At 40.4% G+C, this 7233-nt stretch overlaps 1 non-coding gene across 1 annotated transcript; it reads left to right on the plus strand.

Annotated features, from left to right (window-relative positions):
- Positions 1 to 230: 230 nt before the first annotated feature.
- On the plus strand, positions 231 to 341 carry LOC114900095. Its single transcript, XR_003794718.1, has one exon. It is a non-coding gene; the product is annotated as a U6 spliceosomal RNA (small nuclear RNA).
- Positions 342 to 7233: the final 6892 nt, after the last annotated feature.

The following is a 7233-nucleotide window of genomic DNA, read 5'->3' on the forward strand; positions in this document are numbered from 1 at the left end:
GCAGATTGCACAGTGTATTGGAAATGTGAATCGTATTTTCGTTATTTACTCAAGGGTTCATGATTGGGAGTAGAAGTGCAGCAAAAAGAGGAGACTTTTCAAGAAAGTATTGGATTAATCTGAGGTTCTTCCCCTTCATATCTGATTTATCTTTTGCCATGAATTGACCAAAGCCTTCATGGAAGATATGCTCAGACAATGACAGCCAATTACCTGTTAGAAATACCTGTGATGCTCGACTCAACAGTACATAACACTAAAAAATTTGAACCATACAGAAAAGACTAGCATGGCCCCTATGCAAAGATAATATGCAAATTTGTGAAACACTCCCTATTTTTAAACTAAACTTATTGTGATAATAATTTTGTAATAAATATATATTTCAAATCATTAAGTTGTACGCCTTAAACTCATACAATGTTACATGTCAATTATACTTCAATAAAACTGGAAAAAAATAGAAGAATTTGTGTTTGGAGGCTGGAGGGAGAGCCAAAGAGTCAGGTAAGGCAGTCCCATCTTTTGAGACTGTAGTCAGGAATTTAGCAAGAAATTGAAAATGCAAAATGCTGTATTTACCACATATGTAGTTACCTGAAAGCTGGCATCATTTTAAACAAAGTGGTTAAGAGGGTATAAATGTTAGTATTCCATTGCCATCCCTGCCACCACAAATCTACAGCTTACTATTTTCCTACCATATATTTTCTAATGATGCTTCTGTTGATAGAAAGCCCTAGTCATTTTTTATTAATGGTTGCTGTGACTTCTCCCCGCTCTCTTTCCATTGGCACAGCATTTACTGATTAAAGATGCTGGGTGAGTCAGAATATTCCTTGCATAATGATTGGTTAGTTGGAATGGGTACCAGCTCTTCCTTCGTGATAAAGAACAGTGTATATAAATAAGGGTAAGAGATTTTCTTGATGTTCAAGGTCTTTGGTCTCTGAGTTACAGGCTATAAATATTTCCCGGGCCACATTCTAGATGCAGAACTTCCACTGCAGTCAACAGAAATTTTGTGACAAAATTAATGGCAGGAAAATTCACTATGATTATTTATTATTATTTCTTTTTGACTGCTCTGAAGATACTTTGGTGCATAAAGTATTGAAGAAGTATTGAGTTTTTCTAGTGGCTCATTTTCATGCAAATGTTTATCACATTTCTGGGTATTGTTTTCCTCTATCATGTATATTTCCATCTTCCATGGGTAAATCAAAATCTTCATCCACATTGCATATTCAGCCTGTATTCTCATTAATTGTTACGAATATGTGATTTTCATTTATTATTTTAGTGGGTGTTTCTGAAGGTTCCACAGCAGCATCTGGCCAGGAAATGGTGTCTGTGAATCAGAATCACTACACCTAATTTTATTTTTCTTCTGTGTACTCATTTCTCTAATCCTTTCCCAGCAAACAGGAGGGATTCCTGTTTGGATTCTTTTTTATCTTAATTTTCAGAGACCCCCTGCCCACGATGTATAGAATTCAGGTTTAATTTTGCTTTTTCTGTTATGCATGGTTCAGGGAACAATGGAAGCAAATCTTGAGTCCCCTCTTCCTTTCTGCTAACGCTCACATCTAAGCCACCACCGTGGTTTAATCTGACCAGTGTAAGCACCTCCTAAGAGGTTTTTCATCATGTTCAATTTCAGTCCCTCCCTTCTAATCTCTCGATGCTGATGTTAGATAGAATGATCTTTTAAAATTCAGAGATGATTCTGCCTCTCTCTGCTTAAAACTCTTCTTATTGTCCTTAGGATAAGCAAATTCTTGAACATAGCTCATGGAGCTCTATATACTCTGGTCCCTACTTGCCTCTCTAGGCAGTTGTTCCACTCTCTCCCTCACTCTACGCTCAGCCACAGGGACCTGCTCTCAGATCCCCACATCATCACTTTCTTTCACCTCCAGGCCTTTATACACTATTGCTTGGCTCACTACTCTGCTCCACATGCCCCTGAGTATATCCTACTCATCATTCAAGTCTCAGCTTAAACTCTGCTCTTCTGAGTGGCCGTTCCTACTGCCATAGATGGGCTTTGCATTCCCACAGGATCCTGCACCTGACCTTTCAAAATAACCATCACACCTGTGACTTTTTGTTTAAAGTCTATCTTCCCCGCTAGATTGCTTTCTTTGTTAGCAATCTTTGTTGGCATGGTCACTGAGGCCAGTGACCATACCTGTGTTGTTTATTGCTTTGTCCCCAGCACCTTGCACAGAAAAGGTGTTTGGACACCTAACAGGTACGTAATAAATGTTTGTTGACTTCCTAATTCCACCGCTGTCCTCAGTTACTCCTTTTACACTGCTATCAGTAGATGCAAGTTCATTTCTTTCCAAGGAGACAATGGGATACTCTTTGAAGGTTGCACAGATACTCATTGTCCTTTATGATTTTCTCTGGAGCTTCTTCCTGATGTTAATTTTTACCCTCAGAGCTCATTCTTCTCTGGAGTGACTGAAACGTCCATGTGTGAGTGGGAGATCTCTAGCCTGGGAGATGGAAGCCTTGAATTTGAATTTGCCTATGACGTTAGGTTTTAACTTGGGCAGGTCATTTAATCTCTCTGGTTATTATTCCCCTAGGCCACAAAATGAGATGAACAGACTAGACTAAATCTATAGGCTCTTCTGTGATGTTAAGAAGCCATTTTGTGCACTTCTGGGAAGAGTTAGCCCACTGTCCTGGAGTGCAGAAGAGAAAATTACTGAAAGGTGGTCAGATGGAAATTCAGCATCTCTTCCTAGAGTGAAGGTTAGATCTTGACCTGGAGAGGCCTGAGGATAGGTTGTCTGTTTCCTCCAACTTGTGCCCTCCTTCTTCTTGTTCCTCTGTGATTCATGGCAGCCCTAGGCAGTTGGGGCTTAAGGAGACAGAGCTGATGGGGGACACACATGAAACATTCTCTCACCTGGATTAGAAGCAAGCCAGGAGAGTGTATAAACACATGGTGGAGGTCATTCGTGTATGTGCATGGAGGTGGTGGGGTGATTGTTATTGCCTGCTATCTAATCATTGTATCTTTATTCATATAATCGCCACATTGCTAAAGAGTGTTTAATGTATAATTAGTGAAAGAGCATAAGACTTAGAATTAGACTGACTGGGATTTAATTTCCAGCTCCATCACTGTGGTGTGTATGTGTGTGTGTCTGAGAGAGCGAGCAACAGAGACAGAGAGACACTGAGACCCAAGGCAATTAATTTGATTTCTATGAATCTTAGTTTCCTTCTCTACCCATTTATGGTAGTAACTATGGCATGGCATTAAGGATTTTAAAAGATCACATTTATATGATGAGTTATTAGTGTCCACTTAGCATGTCTTCCCTCTTCTTCTGATAATGCCATTCTCCTCTAGAGAACCTGCCCTTCCCTACTTAGATCATGTCTCTGACGTAAGGGGCTGCCAATCAAGTATCAGCTAGTTGCTCTACAGAAGTCCACCGTAACCATCTTTTTTTTTGCGGTACGCGGGCCTCTCACTGTTGTGGCCGCTCCCGTTGCAGAGCACAGGCTCCGGACACACAGGCTCAGCGGCCATGGCTCACGGGCCCAGCCGCTCCACGGCATGTGGGATCTTCCTGGACCGGGGCACGAACCCGTGTCACCTGCATCGGCAGGCGGACTCTCAACCACTGCGCCACCAGGGAAGCCCCACCTTAACCATCTTTAAAGCAAGGATCTGCAGATGAACTGAGCCTAAACAATCAGGATATAGCCCTGGATCTTTGAAATTGAGGCTTAGGTGAGGCTTTCTGGCAGTGAAGGTTTGAAAATGCAGACTCAGAAGGTTTTGGCAACTGGGGTCCTAGCTTCTCAGAGAATTCCGATTTGCAGTAGAAGACATGGATAAAGGTGAGGTAACAATCCTGGTACGATCAAATCTTTTGTTCTAGTCATTCCCAATTACACTCTTACTCTTCATTGTCACATGAGACAATAAATGTACCTTTTTGCCTAAGCCGGCTTAAATTGCAGCCCAGTGATTTATGTATCAAAGAGTCAAAACTAGTAGAGTAGCATACTGTAGACCCTGGGGATTACTTTTCTTCTTCACACAAATATGATGTTATTTTGTGTTTCCTATTAGTCTAGGCCCAGACATCAAGGGTTGAAAAATCAAGAGCTTCTGTATTCTGAATTCCAAGTTTTTAATAAATCACTAATCTCTCCTTTCACTTTCCCCCAGAGATTTAACTACTAATCCAAATAATATTTTTTAATACTTTGAGGCTTTAGAAATATAACAGGTGTGGATAGTTAAATACACTAATGTATATTATTACCAAGAATGTAAAATTGGCACAATATTTTAAGGTGTTCATTTTGTAGTAAGTGTCCAAAGGCTTTGTTTATATTCGTTCACTCTCTGATTCTACTTCTTTTATTCTATCCTATGGAAACAAGCTTGGATATGAACACTGATATATGTGCATATTTATTTATTGTAGCTTAATTTGTAAGGATGAAAAATGAAACAACTCAGTAAATTTTCAAATTCGGGGAGTTATTTAAATTTCATGCAGCCTTTTAAATAATTTTTAGAATATTTGATGACATGAGAAAACTCTGGATATATTTTTCAGTGAAAAATAAAGAGTATATAAAATAGTATATATAGTATGTTTCTAATTTTCAATACACACACAAACACACACGCAAAGTATATGTGTATGTTCAGAGCTATATAGCAAAAATACTAACAATGGTTCTTCCCTAGGCAATTGGGTTTCCAGTGTATGGAAGATGTTGTGACTGACTCCCCAGCATCCATCCCATTATCCTCTCTACCTCCATACCAGGTGCAACAGCCATGCAATTTGATAAGGCTGACTTTTACCTTGAGTTCCATAGGTGGCCCATCATTGAGAGAGGCTAATCAGTGTGATCCCATACCTCTAGTTATGCTTATTAGGTTAGAGGTAGACACATAATCCAGGCCCATGCCATTCAGTGCAATCATTATCTTGGCATTAATGTCTGATTCAGACATAAGCATATACTTTCATTTGAACCAATTAGAAAGACTTGAAGGATTTTAGTTGGGTGGTAGATACCCATTCTCTCTCCCTGTTCATGGATGAGGAAATATGAAGTCCCAGGTGACATCGGAAGAGATTTTGTGACTGTAGAAGGAAGCTGGCCTTAAGGGTAACTGACACACAGAATATGGAGCAGAGGTTGACCAGATACAAGGTCATGCGACCTTGTATCTGGTGGCATTGTCACATTTCTGAATTAAAATGGCACTGAAGTCCTCCCTAATTTTAGAATGAGCTAATATATTATCTAATCATTTAAGCTAGATGGCATTGAGGTTTTCATTACATGAAAAAAAAAAAACAGATCAAACTTAAAGTGGTGTACATTTTATTCTTTATACTTTCCAGTATTTTTTAAAGAGTCTCTGCCCTAAACACATATTGCTTTTATAATTAAAAAATTATTTATTTAAAAAATTGTTATTAGCTAAGAATTGGCAAGGACCCATTAAATCAGTATGTATTTTTCTCTCCTTACTCTCCCCCTTCTCCTGAATCTCCTTCAATTCTCTTCCCCCAATTCCCACAAGAGCCAGAGAAGCCAACAAAATGTCAAAATTTTGTCACTCCATTAATTAGGAGACGAATTGGGTGAGGCACAACCTCCATTCTGTGAAATTGATTGGCAAGTGACTGGCAGAGCTACCCTCTTGCTAAAGGGGCAATGGCAGAAATGGGATTGATCACCGTTTATCACCATGTGGCTCATTCTAAACACATAGAAACCTGGGAGGATTCAAAGTCACTGGTTACCGTATGCTGACGCAAGAAGCTCCAAAGCCAGGATCTAAACCTCCTTACCTAATTCGGCAGTGTGCTCAAAGGAAGAAACCCCAGGAGCAATGTGGATTGCAAAAGCTAGAAGTAAACTTAAACCAGGCACATATTCCTCTCCAGTGAGTTACAGTCATGTCAAATTTGTAAGCCATGAGGCATTTGGGAGAAGGTTCTTTTTGAGGGAGGTGAGCCTGTGGAAAATGGTGAGGGTATAGAGAAGTAGCCCCAGAACCCTACTGACAAGGTGATTCAGAAATGGAACTGGAGAGGAACAAGGGAGCCAGCGGCCAAGCAGCTTTAGAGTATCAAGTAGACAGCTCTCATAAATACTACCTTGGGGAAGAAGAATGCTCGCTGGCAGACTCTGTTTAATGAAGGCACCCCTATCCCTATTTTCCCACACCCCATTGCTCCTGGTTCCAGATTACATGCACGGTGGGGCTGCCACTGACTAGATGCGAAATCTTAGGCCAGCCACTTGACCTCTCTGTCCTTGAGTTTTCTCATCTGTAAAAGGGCTGAGAGTCAGACCAGATTACCTCTAAGGACTCGGCCTGCTTTGAAACTCTGCAGTTCTACAGTTGGTCCACCCATCTGCCTGTCTGCACAGGTCAGCCAATGAGGAGAGCCCTGGAAGCCTGAGTCCTCTGGAGTGTAGTGTTGATTCCCTGCTGGGGAGGAAGGCATCTTCTCAAAGTGGTGCTCTCAGGAAAGCAGGGGGCTTGTGAAGTCGACGCTGAGCTCCTTGCAGCTGCTCTGCAGAGGGGAAAAAACCTGTATTTTTAAAGAAGCGAATGGTCCTTTTTTGTTTAAACAAAATTAACTCACAGCTGCAAGCAGCACAATGAAAGCACATTTTAAAATAATCAGATGCTTTTGGGGCCTCCTTCTGCTGCCAGAACAACTTCAGTACGAGCTGCTGCCGGCTGCCTTTCAAGGCTGCAGCCTCTGGCGCCAACCGTCCAGGGGTGCAGTGAAGCCGAAAGCTGTTGGTGTCAGAAAAGAGGCCGAAAGTTTTATGATCTCAGGGACCCTAAAGGCCTCAGCTGTTTATTTGTTTGTTCTGTTCTCATTAGGATGTTACATATTTTTGAAAGGCATGTGACAGCTAATAGGTTGTTTTTAAAGGGTCATTTCCTTAAACATTTAAAAAAATGTCCAGTGATCTTTTAAATTTTATTTGATTATCTAATCTTTATTTTATAACAGTAATGAAGTGTGAGCCCATGCAGTCACTGAGAGGTGCTTGAGATGACCAAGGTCTAAAATCATGCTAGTTTCTGAATTTCCACCTACACTGAGTACATTGATTTTTAGATGAGGATGCTGTATACTTAGAGGATTGTTTTGTTTTTTAAAAATATTTATTTATTTATTTATTTAATTTTTTTTCACT

The sequence above is a fragment of the Monodon monoceros genome, unplaced genomic scaffold (genome assembly GCF_005190385.1).
Source record: "Monodon monoceros isolate NGI ecotype Baffin Bay Population unplaced genomic scaffold, NGI_Narwhal_1 Super_Scaffold_18, whole genome shotgun sequence".
NCBI classification, from domain to species: Eukaryota; Metazoa; Chordata; class Mammalia; order Artiodactyla; family Monodontidae; genus Monodon; species Monodon monoceros.